Raw genomic sequence first — 27,780 nt, forward strand, 5'->3', positions numbered from 1 at the left:
GAGTGTGTATCAACCTAAAATGCAGTGCATTGAGTGAGATTAGACTCCTTTCCTTCCTCCTATTTTATATACACAGAGTAAAGCTGTGCTCTGTCACCGAGAAGATGGATGTTTGCCATTTAATATCCGCTCCTGGAATTAGTCCATTGGTTTTCTTTTTTCTTCTTCTTTATCCCACCCATACTTGCCCATCTCTCTTAGCCGTTGTCATTGCCTCTTGGTCTGACATCCATTTGTCCGACTGCTGCTATCGCTTATCTGTCTCTGCCTGCAAGGCCACAGAAGCCCAGGGTGGTGATACAAAGCTGTAAACAGATGAATGTAAATATTTAGCAATATGCTTCATAAAAGAGAAACAAAAATAATTATTTGGCACATGAATAATGTCAATGTTTAATCTTTTACCCTAATTAAGAGCTATTATATCTATAAACGTTAAATTTAAAGCTGATTGAATATATTTTATAAACTACATTCAAACTGTATAGTACAGTACTCATCTTTGGGGTTTATACACAAAAGACAGCCAAAAAGTGTAGAAATTTGTATTACTTTAGTAAAGTAAAGTGTTTTAGTAAAAAATAAACAAGCCTGAGAACAAGATTTAGTTCCTTAAGGGCCCAATCTCTGACTGGTGTCTGACTTTTGTCTTTGAAGAGGTGTGTGCGCCCTCGTGTGTGTGTGTGTGTGTGTGTGAGTGAGAGAGAGGTAATTAATGGCTTTTGTTGAATCTAATGAGGAACAAAGTGTTTAGAAGAGCTCAATAGTCATTTGCTTTGAATTAATTAGAACTGGGCCTTAAAGAGCATTGAGAGGTTCAGAATATGCCTCTTCCTGCAGACACATACACACACACACACACACACACACACACACACACACACAGAAACAAAACGGAAGTGCAAAAATGAGTGCTATTCACACAAGCATGCTAATGTTAACATACAATTAACAATTTAATGCATGGTTAAGACCTGTAAGGTTATAGGAAATCAATGAAATTTAACAGCTAGTGTGTGTGGTGTGCAGTAGCATCAGTGTTGGGAAAATTACTTTTAAAATGTATTCCGTTACAGATTACAGAATACATGCCCCAAAATGTAGTTTGTAACGTATTCCGTTAAGTTACTCAATGTGAGTAATGTATTCTGAATACTTTGGATTACTTAATATATTGTCATGCTTTTTACAACTACATGAATGTAGCAATCACAGATAATAAAAAAGCCCTGTTTTTCCTTAACCATTTCTTTATTTATAAAGCTGAAAAGTGGAAGAGTATGAGACAAACATAAAATATGCCATTGAAAAGTATTTACTGTTATGGTCACCAACATATTCCATCACTTAGTTCAAATAAAAAGTAGCCTTGCACTAGGAAAAAAACAGCATTTTCAATTACCCTCTTCCTGATTAGGACAAAAAGGCTATTTTTTTTGTTTTTAAGAAACAGATGTTTCTTTAGGTGGGATGTAGAGTCTTTTGATGCTGGAAGCAGCTTGGTTGCTGGCAAACAGAGTTTGCATTGCATGATCAGATTTCACCCATCCCTTTCTTCTTTAAATGTGAAGTGGTGTCGGAAATTCCAAGAAAGAAATGCATTCCTGCACGGCCACTGCTGGCTCTGTTGTGCTGGCTCCAGGTCCACCAACGTTAACAGGACGCTTACATTAGAGCCGCTTATTGCGTGTTTTGTTTGGGTTTCCGGTGTTCTGACGATTTATGCTGCTTTGTCGGTGCTACCATATAGGGTTCCATTTAAATTTGTGCATTTCCGATAACGGTACAAATCACTTTAAATGGCACCAATACTCAGTCCATATGCACTGTAAGAGTATAAATAGTGAATTAAATCAAAATTATTTACAATTTCAGGGGTAGAATGGATTTATGGGTGCTGAAACAGAGCGCAAACTTGAGGAACTGCGCATGGGCAGATCGGCTAGGTAGCACAACTCGATAGGCAGCATTTTCGAGCCTAACATATGAAACAGGAAAAACCTGCCATGTAATCCATTTATTTCAACAAAGTAACTGAATTCTGATGATCACTCATTTAAACGGTAACTGTAACGAAATACAGTTACTCATATTTTGTATTTTAAATCTGTAATGCAGCATGAAACATACTCTCGTCACTTAGTTTTTAGGTACATGCTCAAAAGACCATAACTTGAGCAAAGTTCTGGTTAGCTTGATAGCCAGCAAATATTAAGAAGTATTCCATGAAATTAGAGAAGTTACATAAACATTGGTTGCATCAGATCAGAGTGATGAGAAAATGAGAACGCTTCAGTAACTTTGACCAATTCTGTTGTGACTTTATTGTAGTTGGAACTGGAATAAAGAAATGTACCATGCAGTGGCATAAGTGTCTTCAGTCAAATAAAAAAAAAAAAGCCACTGCAAGCTCTGTAAATCATTACATGTGCACCCGTCGTCTAAAACAGTACATTTCAGGACGACCACATTCACTGCACCATAATGACAATGTTAAATCCACTTTTAGTGTGTTCTCCAGTCAGTGGCTCTTCTTATCTAGAAATATAGCTTAAATTGAAAGCCTTTTCTCATCAATAGTATGATCCAGGGTCTACTAGGTTGTTTTGTAAGAATTTGCCATTTTCAGGGCAAGTTCAGTTTTTTTTACAGTACAGGCCAAAAGTTTGGACACACCTTCTCCTTCAATGTGTTTTCTTATTTTCATGAACTTTTATATTGGTAGTTTCTCACTGAAGGCATCAAAACTATGAATGAACACATGTGGAGTTATTCAATGAGAAAGTGTGTCCAAACTTTTGGCCTGTACTGTATGTCTTATAATTCATAATGCAAAACATGCACAACATCTTTTATTTATTCAATTGTCTATCAGATTGCTATTTGTGTCCATGTAGGAGGGATGGTTAATATTTCGCAAGTAATATTGGAAGACATGATGTAACTCTGTGGTAACCACCCGACTGAACCCATTGAGCATGTTGGAGTAACCACATATTACACATTCAATTTGTGAAAAGATTAATTGGAGCTCATAACATTAGACCATAACTTTCATTGACAATATTTTTTATTGTCAATGTTTTATTTTATTAGCTTATTTTATTAGCTTCTTATTAAGAATTTTAAAAGTACTCTAGTTCTTTTATTCTGCTTATCTGTAAATGCAACAAAATGAACCAATCCTTCCATTTGAAAAATGTCCATGAAATAAAGAGGACATTTCAGTCTTCATATGGACAATTTGTTTGAAAATATTACATTCCATTGCACTATCCTTCTGCTCAGTGCCGCGACTGCCAGAGCCTATCCCGAGCCATTGGGTGCATGCCTTTGGACTTGGAGGAACAACAACACAGGGCATACAAACTCCACACACACAAGGTCAGAACCCTGAAGGTATGAGGCTACCTGCTGTGCTACTGGTGGGTAGCCAACAATTTTAAATGGAAATTCATCTGAGACCGGGTTGTCCACTCGCCAAAGGAAAAAAATAAAAGGCAATTAAGCATATTGCCCGGCCTGATGATGACTGTCTGTCTGTCAATATCTTAACTGCATGCTTTAGCATCATTCTCTCTAACACCTGTTCATACAAAGTCCTTTTGTTTTTGTAGTGAAAAAATAATTGATTGAACGGCGTCCCTCAGCAACCAAATGGGTTAACAGGTTACTTCAACAGAAAACAGACCCTTCAGGGGAGAAAAATGCTGTGTGGTGTTGATAATGGAAATTTCCAACATTTAAAAGAAGAGATTTTGCAGCAGCGCCCAAAGGCCTTTTTCCAGCAGAGAGCATAAGGGATGCAAGGGGAAAAATACACTGAGCATTTCTCTGATACATTGCTGAGGGTTCAGTTAATTACACATTAAGTTGCTGATTGTCTCTGCTAGGTGTTCAATAGTATACAGTCTAGCCTTGAGTTAAGTTCTGATCACAACGTGGAGTTTCAGCTCTTATTACTGAAATTGCTATGCATTAGTATGCAGCATAATTCATAGGGATTATCATCCATTGTTGCATGATTGTACATTTTCATGTGACTAACACTGTTCAGCACTGGAAGAAAAAAAAAACAACGACAAAGAAGATAATCAGCACCCTCCTCAGCTTCTCTTTAGCATATTACACCTCAAAGAATCAGAACACAACCTTTATGAGCAAGCGGAACCTCAGCCAGCGTGATGAGACAGAGATTCCATTAAAGTGTCCATTGAGGCACATCCTCTGCTGATTCTGCACTTTAGTGGACCTCATTTCTGGCCCACACACTCACACACAGCATCCCTAAGCATCAGTGGACATCCTCCCACATCTCTGCTGATTAATCAGCAAACATGCATACACAGTGCAGAACAAAGCGACAGAAGCTTCTAACAAAATTCCTCTGCCACCCTCTCCTCTGTTCCTCTGTCACAATATGAAGAATTTTATATTTAAAGTTCTTTAAACGTGAGAGTAAAATTGTGTGTGTCTAATGTTGAGTGATGAGGAGAGTGTGGGAAAACTGATTTTTCTTATATCAGTTAGTTTCTGAGGATATGGCACTTTTTCAAAATGTCTCTAAGCGTGGAGCTCCTTAAAGAGGTCCTCAGGATTTACATAAATAGAACTGCTTACCTAAAAAAATGACCTTTTTGATGGTGTCTAATATTTTACTTTAATTAATTTGTCCTATTCAGTCTTTCTAATATTGGGCTGTATTCCCATTTATGCACATTTTGTAGGCAATAACAAAACGAGAAAGAAATTGCTGTATTCCTGCAATTTTTTTATTTTGTTACCTCACTTTTTTTACTGTTGTGTAGGCTGCACTTCCCATGGGTAAATTGACTGACAGGCAGGCAGAGATCCCTCCTTGGGGAGTAATGTCTTGATTGGTTGGCAAAATTCAGAAAATGTTGTTACGTTCCTACATGTTTGAAAGTGTATGTGTGTGGTTATTGTTGCATGGGGTTCTGCTGTTTTGTCTCCTGTCACTCTTAGGTGCAAGTGCTGCCTTGATTGATGCTGACACCACATTGGTTTAGACCAAACCTGGCCCTTTAAATAAAGCACACGCATACTCAGAGTTGTCCAAACAAGTACAAATAATGAGTTACTGTACTTAAGTAGAATTTTCAGGTATCTATACTTCAGGTATTTATACTTTGCTAGTTGTATTACTTTTGACTTTTACTCCATACATTTTAGCACAAGTACCCTTACTTTCTACTCACTACATTTTCAAACCAGGGTTGCATTTATATGGCATGAAAATCCAGGGAAAGAAGACATTTTTACCACCTCATCATAGTCATGTGACTGGAACACAACTACCGATGCATTTGTATTTACATGCACAAGACGTAAAGAAACAAAATATATAAAACTCAGAGGGATTTATTGGGGTAGTTAATGTTGTGAATACTTGTGCTACCCAGTCACTATGATTTGGGCGGAGTTAGTCGTCTGCCCCAGTACTGATGCAGAGAGTGTGATGGAAACACCAGCAGCAGCATGAGATTCTCTTTCTGCCCGACGAGAAAATCTTACGCTGTTATCAGACCAGCACAAACAAAGTACAGATGATAAGGACAGTCACGGCACACAGCGGTAAAATTTCAACAAATTTCTGCTTTGACCATGGTTGTACCATGTGAAACTGCTACCCATAGAGGCGCTGTATTCAGACTGCTTCCCCCGCTTACAGAGGCTGGGGCCGCATGCCCAAGCTCCAGTCCTCTCTCTCTTCCTGACTTTTCACGCCACTCCAAGCACCCGTACCTATTCTGGCGTATTGATCCTCCCCATCCTCCTGCATCTCCCATGTCTGTTGACACGTCTGGAAGTGCACCCCTCAGCCAGTCCAATAAAAGAAAAAGAAATGGCAAAAATGTGCATCAATATTGATGCACAAGACTACAAAACAGATCTCAGATACAGAATATGAGAGCTTCTGTTTACAGTCAAATGCATATTAGATATCTGGAATCAAATCCAGACCTCTCACCTGCATAACTGAAATAAAGAGGGACCAGCTCCTGACTGGAACTGAAACAGCTTGTCCATCAATTGTTCAATTACTTGTAAAGTCACTCAAAATGGGGAGAAGAAGTGGTTGCTATTCGTCTGCTAAACCCCTAGGTTCTTTTGATGATCTGATGAGTATAGTAACTTGGACTGTTCAAATAACATCTATAAGCATGTTCAAGACCATTTTATTATTTTGATAGTGAAACAAAAAAGAAAAGCACGCAGCACAAAGCAAACGGGCAGTACTGCAATGTCAAATACATCCTCCATATCAACATAAAGGTGGAAAATCAGACTATGGTTGGTAAAATACAGAGCGCCTTGAATTGAAGCTAAATGTCCACACCTCACTCAAGTCTTGGTTGGTAGGTTTATTTGAAATGAATTAGTTTTGTGTAAAGAGTGACAAATATTACATTACTGTCACTGTCTATGGTCAGAATGATAAAAGGTTGTGACAGGAAAATATTCAGTATGGCCACATAGAAATACACAATGAAAATGAATGGCACTTCCCTTTATATTGCGACAGTGGGGATTTCTATCCGTGTATCTCGAGCCGATCTAGTGTGTCTATCACAGTATATCACATGCAAAAGGGACTGATTTTCTTAGGTCAGGGGCCTTTGCAACCTACACTATCAGAAGAGGATTTCTGCATGCTGATTACATAAAAGAGTTTTATCTGGCATGACCAGACAAAAGAATCATTGTTTAACAATGCAACGTAATATTTTGGGGCTCATTTTATGTTTTTGTTAAGATGGGCTTATTACTGCCATATGTATACTGTCCTATTTGTACTTTTTCCAGAAGGAGGTAGGGGTTCTTGGCTGGTTCATCAGTTCAACTTGGCTATCTGTAAAAGTCACCACATGCCACAGCTGCATGCTGACTTATTAGAATGGACAGGGCAGCTCTTTTTGAGTAAATAGACATGCCATGCGCTATCAACATCATCCAAAGAGTGTTGGCCCATCGTTTGCATCTTTCTTCATAACACATTAGGGAAATGGAGCGTACAGCACTTAATTCTGATTTATGATTTATGAGCAAACCACACCAGGAGGCACTGATGTCATTATGCTGACATTTGTGCACTTTGCCTTTAGTGCCAGTTCTCAGTCCAGGTGCTTTGGCTTCGTCAAAAAAGTGAAGTAATATGTAGTTAATTTATTTCAATACTAGATTAATAAAACTATTATGGCAGTTTAGGCAACTATCCATAAATTAAAGGAATGTTTCTGTCCTTCTCAACAATTCCTTGAGGCCATTGGGCGTTAACAGCAGGCAATCATGTGCCTGATTAGCAGGTCCTGATGGCTCACTGCTCACTCCAACAGGAGCAGGAGCTTTCAGGACCTGTTAAATGCAGTAGGCTGCATAGTCACATGCCTCAGGGATGATTTAAGTACCTGTTTTGTTTCCCTTGGTTCTGGCCCCTGTGCCTGTTTATGTTGTACTTTTGTAATAAAACAGTCAGCCACCATGTCCGGTTTCCGTGCCTTCGACCCTCATCTACCCCGAGAGGGGATCCGTCATCTGAAGTCGTCCATAGTGCCATGCGAGACATCTACAATAAGGAAATAAAGATGGAAAACAGAATCTGAGTTCTAGTTAGCTATGGAGTGGTACTTCACTGGAGTAAGAAACCCAACTATTACATGCAGTCTCCCAAGATAGGCATTCAAACACACCAACAGAATGTGATCAGTTAACCATCATATGCAGTTTAAAGGGGAGTATTGGGTGAACTCAATGTGTGGAAAACAGGTCTAGGTGCAGGTGCAGGTGTAGTAATGAAGAAAAAAATTTTTTTAAGACAAACTTGAGGCACTAGCAAGCACTGCAACAACTACCCATTCAAACACATTGTAATAAATAACAACAAAAACCAGAAAATAAGAACCTGAACAGCCATTACTCCAGTCAGGCTATGCCATTTTCAGAACTACAATTCACCCAAAGTGTCTAAAAGATTTTCAAATGACACAATCCAGGAATAGAATCCAGAAATTCTGAAAACAAAATCCATTCGCAGTTATTGGTGGGTAGTTATTAGTCAGTTGACTAGTAACCATTCTCACATCAGTATTCTTAATCCTATACTGTTCTAGGAAAACTGAACCTGTAAAATGTAAATGTACAGATGACAGGCAATGTGTTTAACAAGTGGCATGATGTAACAGATAAAAAAACACACACGAATATAGGGTATTTGATGTGGCTAAAGCTGAATTCGGGTTATATCACACAATACTAAAAGGAGAAGTCAGCTACACAGGTGTGAGGTGACAGAGTTGGGGACACAGGTGACAACCTTCCATTCTCTTCACCAATTCCTTCTTACACTTCATTTGCACTGCACTGTGGGCTAACACTAGAAGGGGGCTATGGGTAGTTGGCCATTATGTGTCTGTTATGAAATGTTCTCATCTAGAACTCTCTATTCTCATATTCACACTTCTGTTATTTTGAGGTTTATAGAATTCTGAACCACTGTGTTTTCCTGTTTTGATTTTCTTTGATTTTCCCTCACTGTGCGGCTGATCTGTCATGCTTTCCCCTTTGCCCTGGTCAGGCTGGTGTTGTCAGATCGCCTTTGTTGCAGTTTTCAACATTATATTTGGGCCAGGGCTGTGTTACAAAGGAGACCTATCTAACATTTGAAGTTCAGGGCCCTTGTCGATTTTGGATGACCCCTTCATATTGTGAGGCATTGCCTCCTGCACAGAGAACTTGTAAAAGTGCTGAGCTGATGATTATTACTTTTTTTTTTTAACCACTCGATGTTCACTGCTCTGTTGCAGCCTCTGTAAGGTCACCTTGTGAATGAGATGGAGAAAAGAACAGTTGTTTCAGAGGTAGGTGATTTTGATCAAATCCTGACTTTCCAGGATGCCTTGGTTCCTGCGCTTTTTGAGTGTTGAAGTGAGTGTCCATGTGCCCTGTTTTGTCAGTAGATCCCCTGCTTTTGTAAGTCATGCAAATGCAATTTCTGTCAGGGTTTACATGTGAGAGGGGAGAGCAATGTGGACTTGTGCCAGGCAGCAAAGCATTAACACAGGATGCTAAAACTCAACAGGCCCTTAGACTGTAGCAGCCATTTTACAGGCAGTATACTTCCTTTCTGACCCTTTTCTAAGGGGGAAAGGAAATAGCCACCATCCCGAATGCCATTAAAGTTTAGTGTCCCGTGTCCAATGGTCTGAATGATTTTTACTGTATGTGTCAAATGCTTTTTAAATAAAGTCTGACGTTTTGGATCAAAAACACTTGAAAAGCATCTCTAAACTAAATCTTAAGCTTAATGACAGGATATAACAAACTAAAACAAGAGCTCACAGAGAAGTTTAAAATATACAAATAATGCAAATTCATTTGTAAAATCCATACTGATTAAGTCAAAATAAATCCACAAATTTTGCACAATCCAGATTGACAGGCAGGCAACAAACATGTGTAATTAAAACACAGTTACTTCAGTTTTATAATTACACATGCCATTCTGATTGACACATTGTACTTTCATTTATATTCTTAAATTACAGGGACAGTCCCCCCCCGGAGCAAATATGGGTTAAGTGTCTTACTCAGGGACACAATGGTTGTAGTGGGGTTTGAACCTGTGACTTCTGGTTCATATGCGAGTGTCTCACCCACTAGGCTTACCCACTATAAATTGCTTAAAGTATGGAATATGGAAAATAATGCTCTGATGTTACTTTCAGGACCAAGAAAGAAATATTAAGTTTATAAAGCTGAAAAATAGAAAATTAAGGGTTTATGAAGGTAAGGGATATTGAATGGTTTTCGTGTGTGCAGAGAAGGAGAGCAAATCACTATAAATGAATGAAGCACATCTCATCCTCGGGAACTTTACACAGGGCAGCATCTTCATTACTCTACTTCTTGAATGGTCGCCTCTGCCAGCTATGACAACAGGCTTTCGTTATGGCACACAGTCTTTCCTGGGGCACTTTTGGTTCCTTGCTATTTAATACTATGGTTCTGGAGCCAGAGAGACCACTGCGCTGAACACATTGAGAATCTGTGGAGATCGTGTGTTGAATAAGTGGGCAAGCCAACACAGCACTGAAGCAATCCGATACACAACTCAAAGGCAGCTTGTTGAGGGATAAAGAGCTTCTCAATCACTTTCAAAAGCAGGACTGTCGAGGAACAGACAGTGAAGAAGGAGGGAGAGAGGACAATGAAAGGTTGTGAGATTTGTGTGAGTGTGTGTGTATTTGCCAACATTTCTGCTTCAGAACTGACTTTCCCCAACAAATAAAACACCCTGACACTTGATATAATGGCATTGGACATTTGAGATGAAGGGGTCTGACAAGTTCAACAGCTTACTTACAAGGCTGAAGAGCTAAAAAAGTTCAGACAGTCTGGTGGACAGCTCATTTAGAGGGAGATGCTGCCCGGTAGCAGATGCTTGTTTGAGGTCAGCTTCCATGCTATCCACCTTGTGTCAGAACAGCAGGTAGAGAACCCAAGCAGGCAAAGTGCAAGAGCCTACAAAGTAATGCATTAATGGAGTTAGGTAGACTGGATTCTGCAGCAGTTTGGCAGTTCTGGTATGGGGCTTCAAAGACTGGAATAGTCATCCAAGACTTAAATACAGTCTGTATCTCACTCTCTCTCCCACACACACACACACGCACACACACACACACACACACACACACACACACACACACACACACACACACACACACACACACACACACACACACACCAGTTTCTTAAATGATTGTGGAGTTCAACAAGCCATAGAGACCTTGGGATTTAATCCAAAGGGTCAAAGAAGGGATTAACCACTGAGGCTGAGGGTAGAATTCAGATTAATGGCTCAATATCAGGCACAGCTGCCAACCAGTATTTACCTGACAGCTATGAAAAGCTTTTCAAAAATCACTTGCAAATTTGTCAATAATAGCAATCTTTAAATATGTATCCGCCATAGAAGAGGCTGTTTATTAATGACCATGCAGGATCTCTTGACATGCTGCAATGAATTCTGTGGCGGCTGTCAACATTGTTCGTCCAAAGATTCCAACCAACTCTGTCACACTAACAAGTGGTGAATGCGTGGTGCCTCAACTTACATTTATGGCATTTATCAGACGCCCTTATCCAGAGCGACTTACAATCAGTAGTTACAGGGACAGTCCCCCCTGGAGCAACTTAGGGTTAAGTGTCTTGCTCAGGGACACAATGGTAGTAAGTGGGATTTAAACCTGGGTCTTCTGGTTCATAGGCGAGTGTGATACCTACTAGGCTACTACCACGCCACCCCTGTGCTTGCCACAGAAGCCTTCTATAAAACTTGTTATGGCACCCGGTGATGATCAATAAGGATGCTAAACAATACCAAAGCATTTTTGCAATGCTTGGCATTACACAATTTTTTGTAAATGCTGGCAGGGAGTCCTGACTGATATTGTGGCAGTAATGAGTACTCTGACAGTCTCAGTGATTTTGTTGAAATTGGCATAATTTTCGCAACACCTGTCATCGCATAGAAATGCACAGTGTGCTGGGAGGCCCAGACACAGTTTTTCAGACCTCCTTTCAGCATGCAAAAGTTAATATTTAGAAACACTGAAAACATATAACAAGAAGGCGGTTGATTGTTATTTTTTCCCAGCTGGCCTTGCTGTATACATATTCCTTTCAGAGAATTTGGGGAGGACAGAATTCAAACAAATCAGGCAGCCGGATGTGTTGCCAGAGGCACCACTGAGAAAATACTGAAAGAGTTTTCTCCACCTGTGTTCCTTTGGAAGATGAACATATCAATTTCAAAACCACTTCACCGTGAAAAAAAGCAATGATGTCACAGTGACCACTTGTGTTAGTAGATGCAACTTTATCAGGTCGACTTATTAGTGAGTGGTAATTTGCCTTGATTAACTTCAGTGTTGATTAATCTATGCATTATCTGTTTATCTCTCAGTTTTTGATAGTCCTCATACACACTTCGTCAGGTGGAAAGCAGATCAGTTTCTTTACACTCAGGATCCGTCCCAGCACCATTGCAAGGGCAGCTATGTGTGCCACTGTCAACTTTGTCCAACCCAGCTGTCCCATCGTCTCTGCCATGCTTATTTCCCCCCTAATTATCATCAAAGTCTTCTGTGCCTCAGCTCAGCCACCAACCCCCAGCAACCATGGCCAAAGTTTCTCACATCAATCCCAAATTTTTGGATTTAATTTTTGGAGCAGAAACTGTTGAACCAGGTGTGGCCAGCACAGTGCTGACCGTGGTGTGAGAGACTGGTATAGATGAGACAAGATGAGAGATGAACATGCAAAGTGGGCTTGCCATCAGTGGCCAGCCTGCATAAAGGAAGGAGAGAGAGAAAGATGAAGAGAGATAGGAGGGATAGTGCTAAGGGTCAGAGGAAATGAGATGGAGGGCATGAGACATGCAGAGAGAAGGAAGGTAAAGTTGGAGATGAATGGAAAGAAATAGTATGCAGTGATAGTGGAACAGAAGGGTGAGTTGAGATCAGCTAGAATAAAAGAGTCTGGAAATTGAGAAGGAGAGAAACAGATGCAAGAAACAGAGTGAGAGAGAGAGATGCCTCCTCCAACTTGTCAGAGTTGTCTGGGGATGACAAATGTCAGTGGAGGCTGCTGTTGACTGATTAATGCACTGGCACAGACAGCTGCTAAATGATAGACTGGAGAGGTGAAGCTGCTCAGCACTGTCACACATGAAAGGACTCAGCTAAATTACCTGGGAAAGCCACACCAGAGAGAGAGAAAGATGAATGGAAGCTATATAAAGGAGTCTCAAACATTTAAAGAAAAATTCTCAAATATTTGGGAATTTTTGAAAACAATTGCTGTTTTTTTTTATCTTGTCATCAGCTTTATGACAGTCACCAATAACCATTATGCAAGATGGAAGAGAACTGGTTATGTGTCAGACTTGATCACAATCAACAAGATTTTGCAACTGAGTAAGAATTTCCTTTTTAGGCAGACTTTCAGTGAGGCATCTCAAAGAGTCCCACATGAAAAACCTAGCTTATGCTCACATACTTATTAAAACTGATTAAAAATGTAACTATCTGTAAGAATATAATAATTGCAATAAGAAAAGTTCAATAAGAAACGTTCAAGACATAAAGCGAAGTGATTGTCACATGTGATACACAGCAGCACAACACACGGTGCACACAGTGAAATTTGTCCTCTGCATTTAACCCATCACTCTGAGTGAGCAGTGGGCAGCCATGACAGGCGCCCGGGGAGCAGTGTGTGGGGACGGTGCTTTGCTCAGTGGCACCTCAGTGGCACCTTGGCGGATCGGGACTCGAACCGGCAACCATCTGATTACGGGGCCGCTTCCTTAACCACTAGGCCACCACTGCCCCTTTGCGATGGCAAGCTGCCATCTTTGATTAACTATTACAGTCTTTCCAGCAGAAATGGCTCTTCATGTTACAAAAATGCCACTATTTGCTGTTTATGGAGGAGGCAATTTCCCCTATTTATACAAGCTAATCATTGTTTCCAGTCCATGTTACTTGTCTGTGCTGTCCTGGTTTGTGTGTAACCATTGTACAGACAATGTTTGGTCCTCATGCCTGCTTATACTTGTAGTTGGAGAAAATTTAATTAAGACTCTGTTTAAGTTGTGGACTTGTGCCTCGTGCCCTCCTTCATACGTGACAGTAATAAAATCTGGAATATGACACTAGCCCGTACTTTACAAAAAGAAAATATCACCATCTGTTATGAACGCACAAGAAATCTAACCCTATTATAGATTATTTTAGTTAATATGTTCTTCATCATTACACCAGGCAAGAGTATATTTTTTTGTCCATTATACTAGACCCAAGTTTTTTCCACTCTCTGTTTGCCCTTTTTTTTTTGCAAATGACTCACACCATGACGGAAGTCTATGGACACCTTACTAAACACCTAAATAAGTAGGATTATGAGCAACCCTGCTGAACCCTGCCTTGCCTGAAGCTAAACCAGTCATGTGCCGCCCTCCGTTGATGCGGACCAGCAGGAGGAAAAACGATGCGGTAAAGGGAGGTAAATACTTCTCCTGTTTCCTCCATCTCCAGCAGGTTCCTGGCCAGCATGAAATATTTCACCCCAAAACGCAAAAGCAGACTTTTTTTTTTATTAATATTCTAATGTGTTTCAGGAAGCATGACTGTCTTCTGGGGATTGGTCTGCTGGCGTTCTTCCTTGTTTTGAGTTTTCCTGATTGTGAGGTTTCACCTTGCTCTCTGTGTGTGAACTTGCTAATGAAAATGACATGAAGTCAACGAACTACCAGTGCATGTGCTACAATATTATTAGTTTAGCTTGGAAAGCCAAAATCTTGTTCTTCTATTTCTTCTTACAATTATTCTTTTCCGGAAAATATCTATACGGATCTCCTCCTACAGTTTTCATTGCACATCCTCCACACTTCACACGTTTATCTGGCCCATAATGGCCCATAGTTTGCGTGTGCTTTTATAAGGGACTTATATATAACTCTGCCTGTGTGCTACACCCATTTTCTGAGCTACTTTTCCCATAGAAATAACATGGGACCACTTTTCAACAGGCTCTCACGACCACAATGTTTAGCGTAGACACCAGAAACTCAATATACATATCACTTTTTTCCAAAAAAAAACACTCCTCCTTTTCATCCCCTCCTTTTTTCCTATTCACTTATAATGGGAAATTTAACCTGTCCTCGTTTCCTCACATCTTAATTTTGCATTTTACTCTTTTACCCCCTATTTTTTTTCCACTCTAATTTTATCAGTCCATCCTCCCACTCAATCCCACGCATTTTACAGAGCAACTGTAATCAACCTTTCATCCTTCCATCCACCACATATTTCAGCTATTCAACCAATGTAACCAATTCAACCAAACTGAACCTCTTTCCTCCCATATTCGACTCACCCTTATAATTCACTCCTTCATAAGATAAGATAAGATAAGATAAGATCAACCTTTATTAGTCCCACAAGTGGGAAATTGCATTTGTTACGGCAGAAAGTGGATAGCTACAGAAGTAATAGCAGCAAAAACAGAGGTAAATAGCAGCAAAAAAAAAATATGTATATGTATATATCTACAAATGTACAATTGAGATCTACAGTGGGTAAAGTAATGGGTAAAATGGGTAAAGTGCAAAGGGTACACCCGTACAGTTGATAATTACCGTGATGTATTTGAAGTGTGTGTTTGTTTGTCTGTGTGTGGTCAACTGTGAGGTCTTTGTTGTAGAGTCTGACTGCGGTGGAAGAAAAGACCTTCTGAACCTCTCCTTCACACATCAGGAGTGCAGTAGCCTGCCACTGAAGGAGCTGCTCAGTGCTGTCAGAGTTTCCTGCATGGGGTGGGAGATGTTGTCCAACAGGGATGACAGCTTAGCCACCATTCATCTCTCTCATGCATTTTACAGAGCAGCAGTGATCACACTTTCTGCCTTCCAATGACCATATATTTCAAACTCAAACAATGTGACAGTTCAATCACATTTAACCTTTTATCACTCATCCCACAATTCTCCACTACTCCTTTTCATCCCCACATCCTCTTATTTCCCCCCATGCGTTTTCAGCCTTCCAACTATGACATATTTCACAAATTCAACAGATTTAACCAGTTCAACCACATTTAACTTTCTTCGTCCTATCCCCCATCCTCCACTCATCCCTCTATCCTCACATTCACCCACATGCATTTTATAAAGCAAATATGGTGGCACTCTCAGACCTTCAACCACCATATATTTCACATATTCAAAAAACTATTTAACCCTCTTTCCACTCATCCCAATTGTAAGAATGGACATCACGGGAGCCTGCTTTTGCCTTGCATAACAGATGTCTGCAGGGGGAAGTGTGACATTCCTGTGTCGATGGTTGTGCGTGAAGATTCGACACCTCTGTTTTACATGTCTTTTGTCTGACGGTTACGTGTGAAGTATCAGCCGTCAGGACCGCCCACCCTCTTTGTCTTCCCCAAATGGGAGGCACCGGGGGCGTGACATCAGAAACAACAGGTTCTGATTGGTCAGTGACAACTTCCTGTAGGCCAGTGACAACTTCCTGTAGGCCAGGGGTATAAAAGTCTGCTCACATGTGGAAAAAGGGACCTCTGAGCTTCTTGCTCAGGGGGTTTTCCCTCGAAAGCCGGAAGGCTTCTGAGCCTTTATCCCCCCCCCCTCTTTCTCTTCTCCCTCTTTACTCTTTCTTCTCATGTTTATTTTCTCTGCAACCTTGGTACCTTTTTACATTCAATATTCACATGTAACTACAATAATTATTTACCGGTGTTAATAAATTAGAAACTGTTCATTTTTAACCTCTATTGTGCCATGCCTCTTTCTGCCAGGTAACATCAAATTGGAGTGGTTTAATGCAGTGCTTTGTGTGGAGGGAGAAAGAGTTTTTTCTACACACTCTATTCTCTTCTCCCACACCACATGGTCTTCATTGTTTTTACACAATTACCTTCACTTCTCATGCTGGATGTCATTTTGCAGGGCTTCCTCATTGCACAAAGGCAGAGGTAGTGGTCCTTCTGCTGGATTGTTGTCCTCCTGCGGCCTCCTCCATGCCTCCTGATGTACTGGCCTGTCTCCTGATAGCACCTCTATGCTCTGGACACTATGCTGACAGATACAGCAAACCTTCTTACCACAACTCACATTGATGTGTGGTCTGTGGTCACCACCTGCAGAACCAGGCCTTTATTGGGGATGTCTTGCTAATTGTCTATTTGCACAACAGCATGTGAAATTGATTGTCAATCAATGTTGCTTCCTAAGTGGAAAGTTTGATTTCTCAGAAGTGTGACTGACTTGGGGTTACATTGTGTTGTTTAAGTGTTCCCTTTATTTTATTTATTTTTGAGCACTGTAGTATATTCGAATGCAAAGGTGACTGCTGAGATTGCACATGTGAAGATGACATTGTGTCAACTAGACCTTTATTGACAGATAAGTGGTTTTTTGATTTAATTATCATATAATTCTTCTCTGGTTGATTCACTGAAATCATTTGCATGTGGTAAGAAGTGAATTCAGAGTTGTGTTGTCAGATTTTGAATTAGTTTAAAAGAAGAAAAAAAAAAACATAAGAAATATCTACAAATATTTCTGCTGCAAACCACAAAACCTGCAAATGGGTAAAGACCATGGATTTGACACATAAACATTGGAACTGGACCGTGGAGCAGTGGAAGGTTACCTGGTCAACTTGATGCATTGTCATAAGGAAAGCTACCAAAGGCAGTGTGATTCTCTGGGTAATGTTACTCTGACTCACAACATCAACTTAATGATTGATGCAGACCGCATTTAGTCTTTTCAAGGCAACACAATCCCTGATGGCACAGGTCTTAGAGCAGGATAACCTTGTGATATTGTGAGGCATGGTGTGAGGAGCATGACTTCTGTGTTGATGTGATCGTAACATATCAGTTCCATGCCGGCACCACCTTGTAACAGACTGAAATAAACTGAAACATATAGGAATAGACTGAAAGCATCCTGAAAACTCACCAGTTATCTGAAACTTTGATTCCTAAAGTTTGATGAATTCCATGTTTGTGTGGAACCTTTATCCAAGTCATTCTAAGCAAAGGGGGTCTAAAAGCACCTAGATCTGCAATGAAATGGAAAACACTGGATATTGGCATGGGATTGTGACTGGTAATATTGTTGAACTTGTTATCCACTCAAAGATACTAGAAGGGCAAGCTGGCCAAAATGCTCTGTCTTTCTTTGGCCACTGGCCAAATTGGCCATTTTGTTATTGTCCACATAAAGCAGAAGCTGCATAATTTTCTGTATTATCTTTATAAGATATTAATGTTCATTATCTCCAAGTGTCAGTTTTAGGAGATTGTCCTGTTGATGAGAATCAGGGTCCTGCTGCTTTTGACTGAAAAGACGTTATGCACTCGGCATGAGTGTCAGCGGCGTTTCTCCTCAAGAGGCAGATTGCACATCTACTTCAGGTTTGGGGATTTGTAGCTATACCACATGGAGGAGCTTCAGTGTCTCATTTCACAAGTGAGGGGCAAAAATGGACCACGAGATTGACCTCTAGATATATACCTACAGGATTGCAGTTTGTATTGGTTGTGGCAAAGAAGCAGGTGAGCAGCGAGGCAAAGCTGAAGATTTACCTGCCAGTCATTTTCACAACCATGTCCCGTGATCATGAGCTTTGTGTTGTGACCTGAATGCAGGTAACATGAGAAATCAGCTGACAAGAACTTTGCTGACCAAGACACAAGCAGGTTGGATATGTTGTGGCAGTGACATGAGCTAGTGTGGTTATGGATTTGACACGTGGTTCAAGGTGTGTGCCTGTGTGTGTGTGTGTGTGTGTGTGTGTGTTTGTCAGAATACACTGCAAAACGATCTGACAAATGAGAAGGCCACAGGATGAATTCTTCATACGCAATGGCGAGAGTTGCTCCTGACTCCTTGCCAGCTATTCCCTCTCGTGTCAAGTGTTTGTCTGGTACAGCATAACAAGGTCTCATATTGATGGAAGCGCCCCGCCCCCCTTTTCCCTGCCACTTTTTGCTCTCTCCCCCCTCTCTCCCTATCCCCACAGAGTTGATGAATGCAAAATGATTTTAAACAGCCAATGAATAAGGAACAACAATGTTCAACATATTTAGCTGTCTTCATATCTGTCAAGTCTCATCAAAAGCCTCAGGCTGATGCCTCTAATCGGGCATGCGGACCAGAGATGGTTTATGAAGGCAGACCGCCGAGGATTGTCAATAATAAGGGACTCTGGGAGTGCAGTGTCGTGATTGATTGCTCTTTTCATAGATGACAGAAATTGGTTGGATAGGAAGTGGCTTGTGATGAAAGTGAGCCATTGCATAGATGCTTGAGAATCAAAAGCGAACAAGAGGCTTCCGGTGGGACACAGCCCAATGGATCCTGGACTTATTTATTCCTCTGGCTCCAAAAGGTATCAAGTAAAATCATCCAGACAATCAGCTGAAAGTCTTTGATCTGATGATAAGAGAGGGAATATGAGAACTAGAATAAGAGAATCAGGAAGCTTTACCTTTCCTGTAATCAGAGCTTTTTTTTTTTAAATATTAAATATCCATTAAACATCAGTTTGAATCATCACATAACAGCATGATGCACCTCACGGTGGTCCTTTTTTTGTGGCTGTCTTTGGTATTACGGGATATCAGGGCATAATCTTTGTATGGTCAGCATGGAGGCGGAGGTCTGACTCTGCATTGCAAGTGTATATGACTCTGCATGCTGGTGTGTTAATGTAGTAAGGGTATATGTCTGTGCATTTGTGTAAATCCTTTGGAGGGCAATGTCTTCTCAATGTGTGTTTATGTGTGGGGGGTGACTAGCCAGTGTTAGTGAGTTAGAGAGTGTGTGACTGTGCATGTGTGTGTGATTTATTAGACACATGGCAGAGTAGAGATGGACTGATTACATTTCACAGCACACTGCAGCCCCCCAGCCCTGCAACAACCACCCGCATCCCACCATCCGTTCATTGGAGACAGGAAGGGCAGGCCAATCAGATGCAAGGGACACTGCCTCTTCGTCAAATCTCTCTTCTCATCCTCCTCACCCTTCCTCCTCCCTCGTTTCCTTTGCTCCGTCACCCTCCTCTTATTGTCTTTCACTTTTCTGATGTCTTCCTCTTTTCCCTTATCCTTTGCTTCTTTGCCTCTTCTGTTCCTTCCCCTTTTATCTTTCTGCCCTCACTCCCTTCTCCCTCACATCTTTCTTCCCCCTCTTTTATTCGTCCTTATCTTCTTTGCTCTGCCTCTGATGTCGTTCCCCTCCTCCCCTTGATATTCTTCCTCATGTCAGCTTTTTCCCTGAAGTGTCCCCTTCCTTTCTGTGGTCTAATTCACACAAGCTGCTACCTGAGCTCCCGTGGCTCACAGCTTAATTGTTATTTCTCAAATCTTCCGCTGGGCGCATCCATCAAGGCTGCAAACAAACGTGTGTTTGTTTCTCAGTCCAAGTGTGTGTTTCCTCATCTGCTAATGCCTATGTGCATCATCCTCTAACTGTGTGCACAAGACAAACAATGGCCCCTTTCCTCCCCCAGTTTGGGGCTGGGGGGATACTGGGGAACGCTGCTCTTCCACCTGTCTGCCACTTGGTGGTGCTGTGGTATTTGGTGGTGGAATCCTGATCCGTCACCATCATGCTTTATCCCTTTTTTTTTCAAATGATGGGGACAGAGCACTGAGAGGTGAGCAAGAGAGGCGCATTATAGAGCACGATTTCCTGTCCTAACTAAAAAAACACCTGCCTCCAAAACCCTGTTGGGGCAAAATTACACCCTGGACAGATTAGCCGTAGCTTTTTATTAGCTGTCACTGAGAAAGCACTCTCAACTTTGAGATCTCTCACAAAGCACTCCGATAAGCGTGGAGCAGGAGACACTGCAGCTACATGTCTCCTTTAACAGCTGATCTGTGATCAGTTGATAGGGTGGAAGTGCAGTAGTCCACTTCAAAGACATTTTCTCTTCTGCACCCTTTGCACACCTGCTGTGCTTGGTTAAAGTTTTCTAGTCATTCTTTCACTATGTGTGAGGTCACCAAAAAGTTCTAATGACCCATGTGCCATTTACTCTGACCCAGCAGGTGGTCAGAAATAGAGGTCAGATAAGCCACTCCATCTTAATATTAAATCTTAAATGAAGTCCGAGAAGACTCTTATAGAAACGCAGGTAAAATGAACAAAGCTTAGTTAATCATAATAATAATACTAAACCAATCAGGACCACTCACTGACCACCTTATTTTTGCATGTATATTTTGGTGTCTGGTATGAAACCATCAGTAACCGATCATCAGCAGTCATGCAAGTGAGGTGGTGTCACCACTGTACCAGCTTTGCCCCCCCAACATCTTAAAGTCAATTGCAAACTCACTGTTGTGCTCCCCAAACCATTCTTAGTTTTGCAGTGTGACAAATAACATCATGCTGAAAATGGGCCTGTGGAATAATTCTATGGAGGCATGAACCTGGTCATGTTTTTCCATCCTGGTTCCATCCACATGAAGAAAAAAAAAAAAAAAAAGAAGACCACCTTCTTTGATTAAATCAGACAGTGTGGGCTAACCATGTATTTCCATATGCATCAATGAGCCTTGGCTTCCCATGATATTAACTGACATGTTTTCATTGGACCACTTTTGGTAGGAACATTAAGGAAGAGCTGCAAATTTGGAGATACTGTGAACTAGCCATCTACCATCACATTGACTGCCTTTTTAATCAACAGTAAGGGCAAAATGCTGCCTAATCTATCCCATCTAATGTCAGGTACCATTGAAATGATAAATGAGCAATGTTATTTACTCCATCTGGTCATAATGTTATGGCTGGTATGATCAAATCATGTTCTGGATACATGACAAGAGCAAGTGTATGACAGATTTTATAAAGTATATCTAATCTCAGACATCAAAGGTGAGCAGATAGCTTTGAAGACAGAATGATAGAATGTCCAAAATGAAAACCATCCATTAATTAGCACTCATCGATTATAGATGTAGCAGTTTTATGTAAATATCTATAATGCTTTCGGGCAACTGCAGTGAAAGAGTGGGATGTGACGTGAACAACACATTGCATGATCAATTTCATCCAGCATTGGGAGCTGGAAATGTGAGTTATGCTTGTGGTGTACAGTAATGGGATACATTTCTAGCCAGATGCTGTCAGGTGATGGTCCAGACATTCACCCAATCGCTCTCATCCTCATCACCATTTGACTTCATTATTGCTATTATTAACCTTTGTTTATAGACAGTATTGCTGATATTAATAGCTCACTATTCTTGCTGAATGGACAGTTCTAACACAACTGCTTTCTCAATACTTGCTAACAAGTACAAAAATGAAAAATAATCGAAATATATGTGGAGCATTTAATCAACTTTTCAAATTGAATATCAGTACTAAGAATGCATGGTGTGGGAATTGGTACACATGGAAATATGTGCTGATTGATTAGATGCAGGAAAATCATGCTTGATTTATGTCGCACAGTGAACTCTTCCTGATAAATTGTAGCTTGAATAGCTAAATTATTTAACTGTGAGGGGCAATTGATCCAGGAACAACCTTTCCCAAATCACTCAGATTATCATAATATATATCCTAGCATTGAACATAATTCAGTGTCCTCTACAGAAAAGCAACAATTTAAGACCAAACTCATGTTTTACACACCCAGAACAATCACACAATGACAAAGACAGCCCTCTCTCTCTTTTCAGAGGATACTCGAATTCATTCTTTTCTGAATGCAGGCCTAAATTATTCTGCAATAAGTTGGTTGGCTAATTTACTGTGATAATTACCTCATGCATTTACAATTAAAATTATTTTATGGGCTTCAGCACCCTCACCTCATCATATAATGCTCATTTGGAATGCTGCTCTATATGTGCACTTGTCCATGTAAATAGTGTGCTAAAATGTGTATAAGCTTGTTTTTAAAGTGTTTTTGTGTATGTGTGCTTGTGAAAAAAACAAAAAAATTATGCTCAAATCAAATTTGTAAAGATAGATTTTTTTGTCCGACCAGAGACATCAGTTGAGCCTGATTGTATGAGTGTATGGTTTGTTCATATTACCTGATATTTCGTATTTTTAATTGATTGTTAATAAGGTACTAACATCAACAAATAAATAGTTTTTTAGTTGTTTCTTTTAAAATTACATTCTTAGTCCTAAAACATCACAAATCTTTATCTTTTGAGAATACTATCTGTTAATTTAACACTGTTATACAATGCATCACAAAATATTTCACTTATAAAGCATGTTTAATTACAAGTGACTGGTTGTTTCCTTTAGCCTTCCATAGCTTTTAAAGATTCTAAACAATTTATTAGCCCTGTCATTCTATACTTGTAAACCTAAAGGTAATGAGCTCATGTGCTCTAAAAACAGAGTAGTTTTGCTGATTTACTTCTTGCTTTACTGTCATTGCTTTACTGCCATTGGCTACCAAGCTCTGGCTTATTAGCATATGACCTTTCTCGAGCTGCCATGGTGTCACTTGATTCCAAGCAGTCATGTAATGGTGACAGGATGACTGGCAGCAAGCCTGTCACTTAGAGGGTATTGATCCTTTCGTCGCATTGAACCGCCATGCTTCTAAAGACAAATGGCGCAGAGTGTCATGGTTGCTGTATGCACTGTAACTGTAGTTGGATGTCCTCTGAGGAGGGGACTGTAGTATTATCGGTTTTGGCAGGCTAGCAGTTTTTTTCTTTTCAGACTGAGCCAGGCAGACAGCACATTCTCACCCCAACTTGTCAAATGTTGAAGCATGGACAGGGACACTCTGCGTCACAGTACAAATGTCAAAAGCAAAAAACACTTGTCCAAATGCAATGCTTTGCACATTTGCAAGCCATGACAGTTGGTTGAGCTACTTGTTTTAGGGGAGGGGTGTGAAATTCTATTGGTGGACAAAGCATGAGAAAAGGGAGGTAGCTTTTCCCCTTATGACGGCATGAGGGGAGAAATTCTGAGCCGAGCCACTCTTTATACATATCCATATACATTTTCATGGTGCCAGTCCCTAGCCCAGGTAAATGGGGAGGGTTGCATCAGAAACAAAAGAAAAGATTACGCGACCTCTGTTTCAAGCATGTAATGTTTCTCTAAAGTCTTTAAAGTCTTTTCACTTTACAAATGAGGGAAGAGTGCTCCAGCTATAGACTCTGTGATGGACTCTACCACTAGGTCATGCTGTGGCATGCCATTGGAATACCATTCAGCCAACTGCATTGTGTCTTAAATGCTGTAAAGTTAAGCCGTACTGCTATACGGCTGTTTTATATTTCCAGCCTCACCTGCCTCATTCTCCTTGTCCACCCGCAATTAATCATGCTCTCCCTCTCCCACTACAGGGCTCTCGACCTGTGAAGCTGCAGCCCCATGATTGACTCCCAGATGCCTGGCCCACACAGGTTGCCTGTTGGAGGCCTTAGCCGCTCTCCTGTTTGCTGGATCTGCCTGACTGTGCACTGCTGCGGAGCTGGTCATGTTCTGACCGCATCCATTCCTCTGGGTCCGTCACATTTTTTTTTTACCTGTGCGGATTGGCTACGACTAACAGTGGCCCTCTTCCCTTTCTCCTAGTTCTGCATTTTTACTTTGTAATCAGCCCAAGCAACGTCTGCTGTTTTATGCTGTAACATTCTAAACTGCTCCAGTACCTGTAATGACCTTTCTCAGCCTGTGTGTTTAAGCATTATTCCTCTCCAAAATGCCCTAGGCTGCCTTCATTTTAAGAATTAAATTTGTCAAATAAAATGTATAAATATTTACAAATTACTTTAAAATGAAGGGCACATTGGTACAGTGATTGGTGCTGCTGTCAAGCAATCATAAATTCTGACTTAAATTGACCTGCCAACAGAGAAATCCTGTTTTAAGGATCAACCTCATGGGTCTTCCTGTTTGCTTGGGTTTCCTCCAGATACCCTGGTTTCCTGCCACAGCTTAGGTCAGCTGGTGATCCTATATTGGCTCTGGTGTGTGTGCTTACCTTAAGGGGTTGCTTCCTTGAGCCGGGCGATTGCTGGAATTATCTCCTGACCTGGATAAGCAGTTGAGGACCTGGTGGCTGGATGGATTTGTAAAAAATAAATAAAGTCGGAGAGTTTGTATTTTTCAGTGAACATTTAAAGACTTGTTCAGACATTTATGGAACACAATAAAACTTACATCATGATGGTACATCATTAGTGATGTTGGCAGGATTCCAAAAAGTTTTGTAAAGCATGTTAATATCACTGGGATTTCTCTGTCCCTCTCAGTTACCTTAAGTATGCCATTTTCTCCATTTATCTAGCCTCCATTTATCTAGCCCAGATTTCTGAAATATTAAAATGTTTCTATACATGTGGCAACTTAATGCATATGCCTGAAATTTAATAATTAAAATTCTTCTGCAACTGCAAAGAAAACAAAGTGATTTTTCATTCCATCAATCCATCAATTTAAGGCAGCACCGTGAAAAGTAAACAAGCCATTAAGAGCCGTAAATGGGTGTAAATGAGGCACTCAGCCACTCGATAAATGCGCATAAAGGCTGTGTTTGTTGAGCAGCCAGCAGGATTGTCTTTGTCCACATGACAACAGTGCAAACTGATGTTGTTCCATTTTGTTGTCCTGTGTTGTGTGTTTAGGTGAATTATTCATACATTTGCACAGGTTACACCTCTCACTGGCATCTCATGGTACAACATGACCTTTACTATGTCATTTACTAACTGAAGACACCATTTGACATTATACATATTTATCTATGATCCATCTGATATTGTTCCTAAGCAACAGCTACCCTACACAATGTAATAAGATTAAAATCATTTTGACAAAAAGCACCCCAGTTGTATTCAGTGAAAATGCATTTAACAATGGTCAGTTGTGGCCTAACGGGTATAGTAGCGGAATCGTGTGCACCATGTGCTTTGATTGCTGTATATCATGGCAAAAACAATCACTTACACTTTCAATGCATTAACTGTAAATTGAGAATGAAGACAAACAAGATACAAGGCTGATATACTTCACACTGCTGACCAAAGCAAGACAGCTGCATAAGGTTTAAACCATGACTGACCACCTTAATGCGATTAATGGAATCATTGCAATCAACACCAAAGACAGAGCAGGTGGTACCAAACCAATTACAGACCATGACAATTCAACAGAACAAACTAACTAACTACTGTAACACAAACAAACATACTGTCTACTCCTGTTCTATTGGTATACTGCTATTGCCTCATAACATTAATGTGTTCAGTGGGTTAAAAAAGGTTTATTTTTTTACCCACACAAGAGAATTCAAACTCTTTCCTCAACCAAGTCACCCCTTGGCTGACAGTGATGTTTGTGTGTGTTCTTGCAATGGTGTTACATTGGCACATCTGTAGAAGCCAGGCGGCTGCCTTCAGGAAATGCCTCTAGCTAAGAGGACTCAAACCTCCCTACCATAGCAACCTTGTGTCGTATTGCTGTTGTCCTTCATGCCAAATAGGGTGAAAGGAGAGTGTTTTGCAGAGCTTTAGTTTATATCTCTTGAAAACTCGGCAAGGCCTTTTTCACAAGGACGCCAAAAAGTGCAAGAATTAGGTTCTAGAATTAGATCTGGAATTTTCAGTAACAGTTTGAGATTTGCTTATGAACAGAAGACCGCTAAGTCTTTAGAACATCATAAATAGTTAGAGTTAATGTCAGTTAGATCATTATATATTGACTGACAGCATTTTTCAGGACTATTTCTCAGGCTTATCCATTAAATTCATCTTGGTATTTTAAAATTGAACTTCCTAACGTAAAGGGGGCTTTACAGCAAAACAAAGGCTTAGCTCAATGCCTAAAAGAGCCCATCTTTGTGAGTGACTGGAAAAAAATCTGACATTATAGGACCTGTTGGGCTTGTCATCACTCCGTAGGTTGTTTCTTGGCTTATATTAAAGCTGTGTGCTTCTGAAATGGAGACTACCTTTGTTTTGGATCGCTAAAAATGCAAGCTGTGGACTTGTCCTTTCCATCTTGCCATCCCATTCGGGACATGTGAACATTCAACTTGCAGAGGATGTGTTTGACCGTGCATGGACATATAGGACAAACACAAGCACATACACACTCACCCATAAATTTTAGCAGTGCCTCTACAACACTAAAAGCCAAGTTGACCTGATCGTCAAAGATGATCATTGCAGTCTGACTAAAACTCATGAACTCTTTTGGCTCCTTTAATATACCCTTCTTCTGGCACATAACATACTCTTAGTAATTAGATTGTGGTACCATGAAAAAGTATATGTGGTCCATGGGGTTTAAAAAGTGTTTTTTGAAGAATTAGGTATCTCCTTTTACAGAAGCCATATAGAAAAACATTAATTACTTTGCTTAATGTTTAATTTGACAGAAGGAGAGGACTTGTGAATATAATTTACTTAAAACACAAGAGTGCCGAGGCCTCTTGCCTGTCAGACAGCTTGTCAAACATAAGTCTCGGCAGCGTACAAAAACAGGCCCATAAATATGCAAAGTTTAGCATTAGAATTTCCTGCAAAGGGGGTAGTGACAGTGAACTCAAGCAACAACCCCATTTCATGCAGAAATGCACAAAAAACAAAACCAAATACCAGTATTTCTCACCAAAATCTTTGATGACAGATGAGGCCTTCTAAAATCTCATGTGCATTTTCATTACGCAGCCCCCTGGAACCTGTTTCCTGGATGGATTTGACTCCTTGTTTTGAGAACAAAAAGGAAGCAGCAGTGAAACGATTGGAGCAGAGCGTGAAAAAGCATTTTCTCATCACAAGCATTGACATATTCTTTCAAAAATGCGGAATGCAAAATCTTAAAAGCATTTTACGAATCCCATAAGAGGCCCTTTTAAATTTAGTGATTAATGCTCTTTGGTGTAAACAGATCCAGGAGTGGCCGGTGATGTGCCGATTTGTAATATCCAAACGAAACCCCTGTTGAGTTGTTCGGCGGTGTAATTTAGCACTCGAAATGGATTTGAGTCCTGTATGGGCACACTCCCCCATTGAACCTGCATCAGGGTGTATTACAGTTTCCTGTGATGCGCCATAAAATAACATGCATCTCTGATAATGGAAAAACGATAAGCAATATAACACAGCAGTCAGCTGTGACTGAGCGGGGGATACAGAGGGATTTTAAAT

The 27,780-nt window shown here is 40.5% G+C and overlaps 1 long non-coding RNA gene across 1 annotated transcript; it reads right to left on the bottom strand.

Annotated features, from left to right (window-relative positions):
• Window positions 1–27,337, bottom strand: LOC114789341 (uncharacterized). Its single transcript, XR_003749649.1, has 3 exons — window positions 27,242–27,337; window positions 7,431–7,588; window positions 1–305 (listed from the first exon to the last, which is right to left on the bottom strand). It is a non-coding gene; the product is annotated as an uncharacterized LOC114789341 (long non-coding RNA).
• Window positions 27,338–27,780: the final 443 nt, after the last annotated feature.

The sequence above is a fragment of the Denticeps clupeoides genome, chromosome 4, assembly GCF_900700375.1.
Source record: "Denticeps clupeoides chromosome 4, fDenClu1.1, whole genome shotgun sequence".
Classification (NCBI taxonomy): domain Eukaryota; kingdom Metazoa; phylum Chordata; class Actinopteri; order Clupeiformes; family Denticipitidae; genus Denticeps; species Denticeps clupeoides.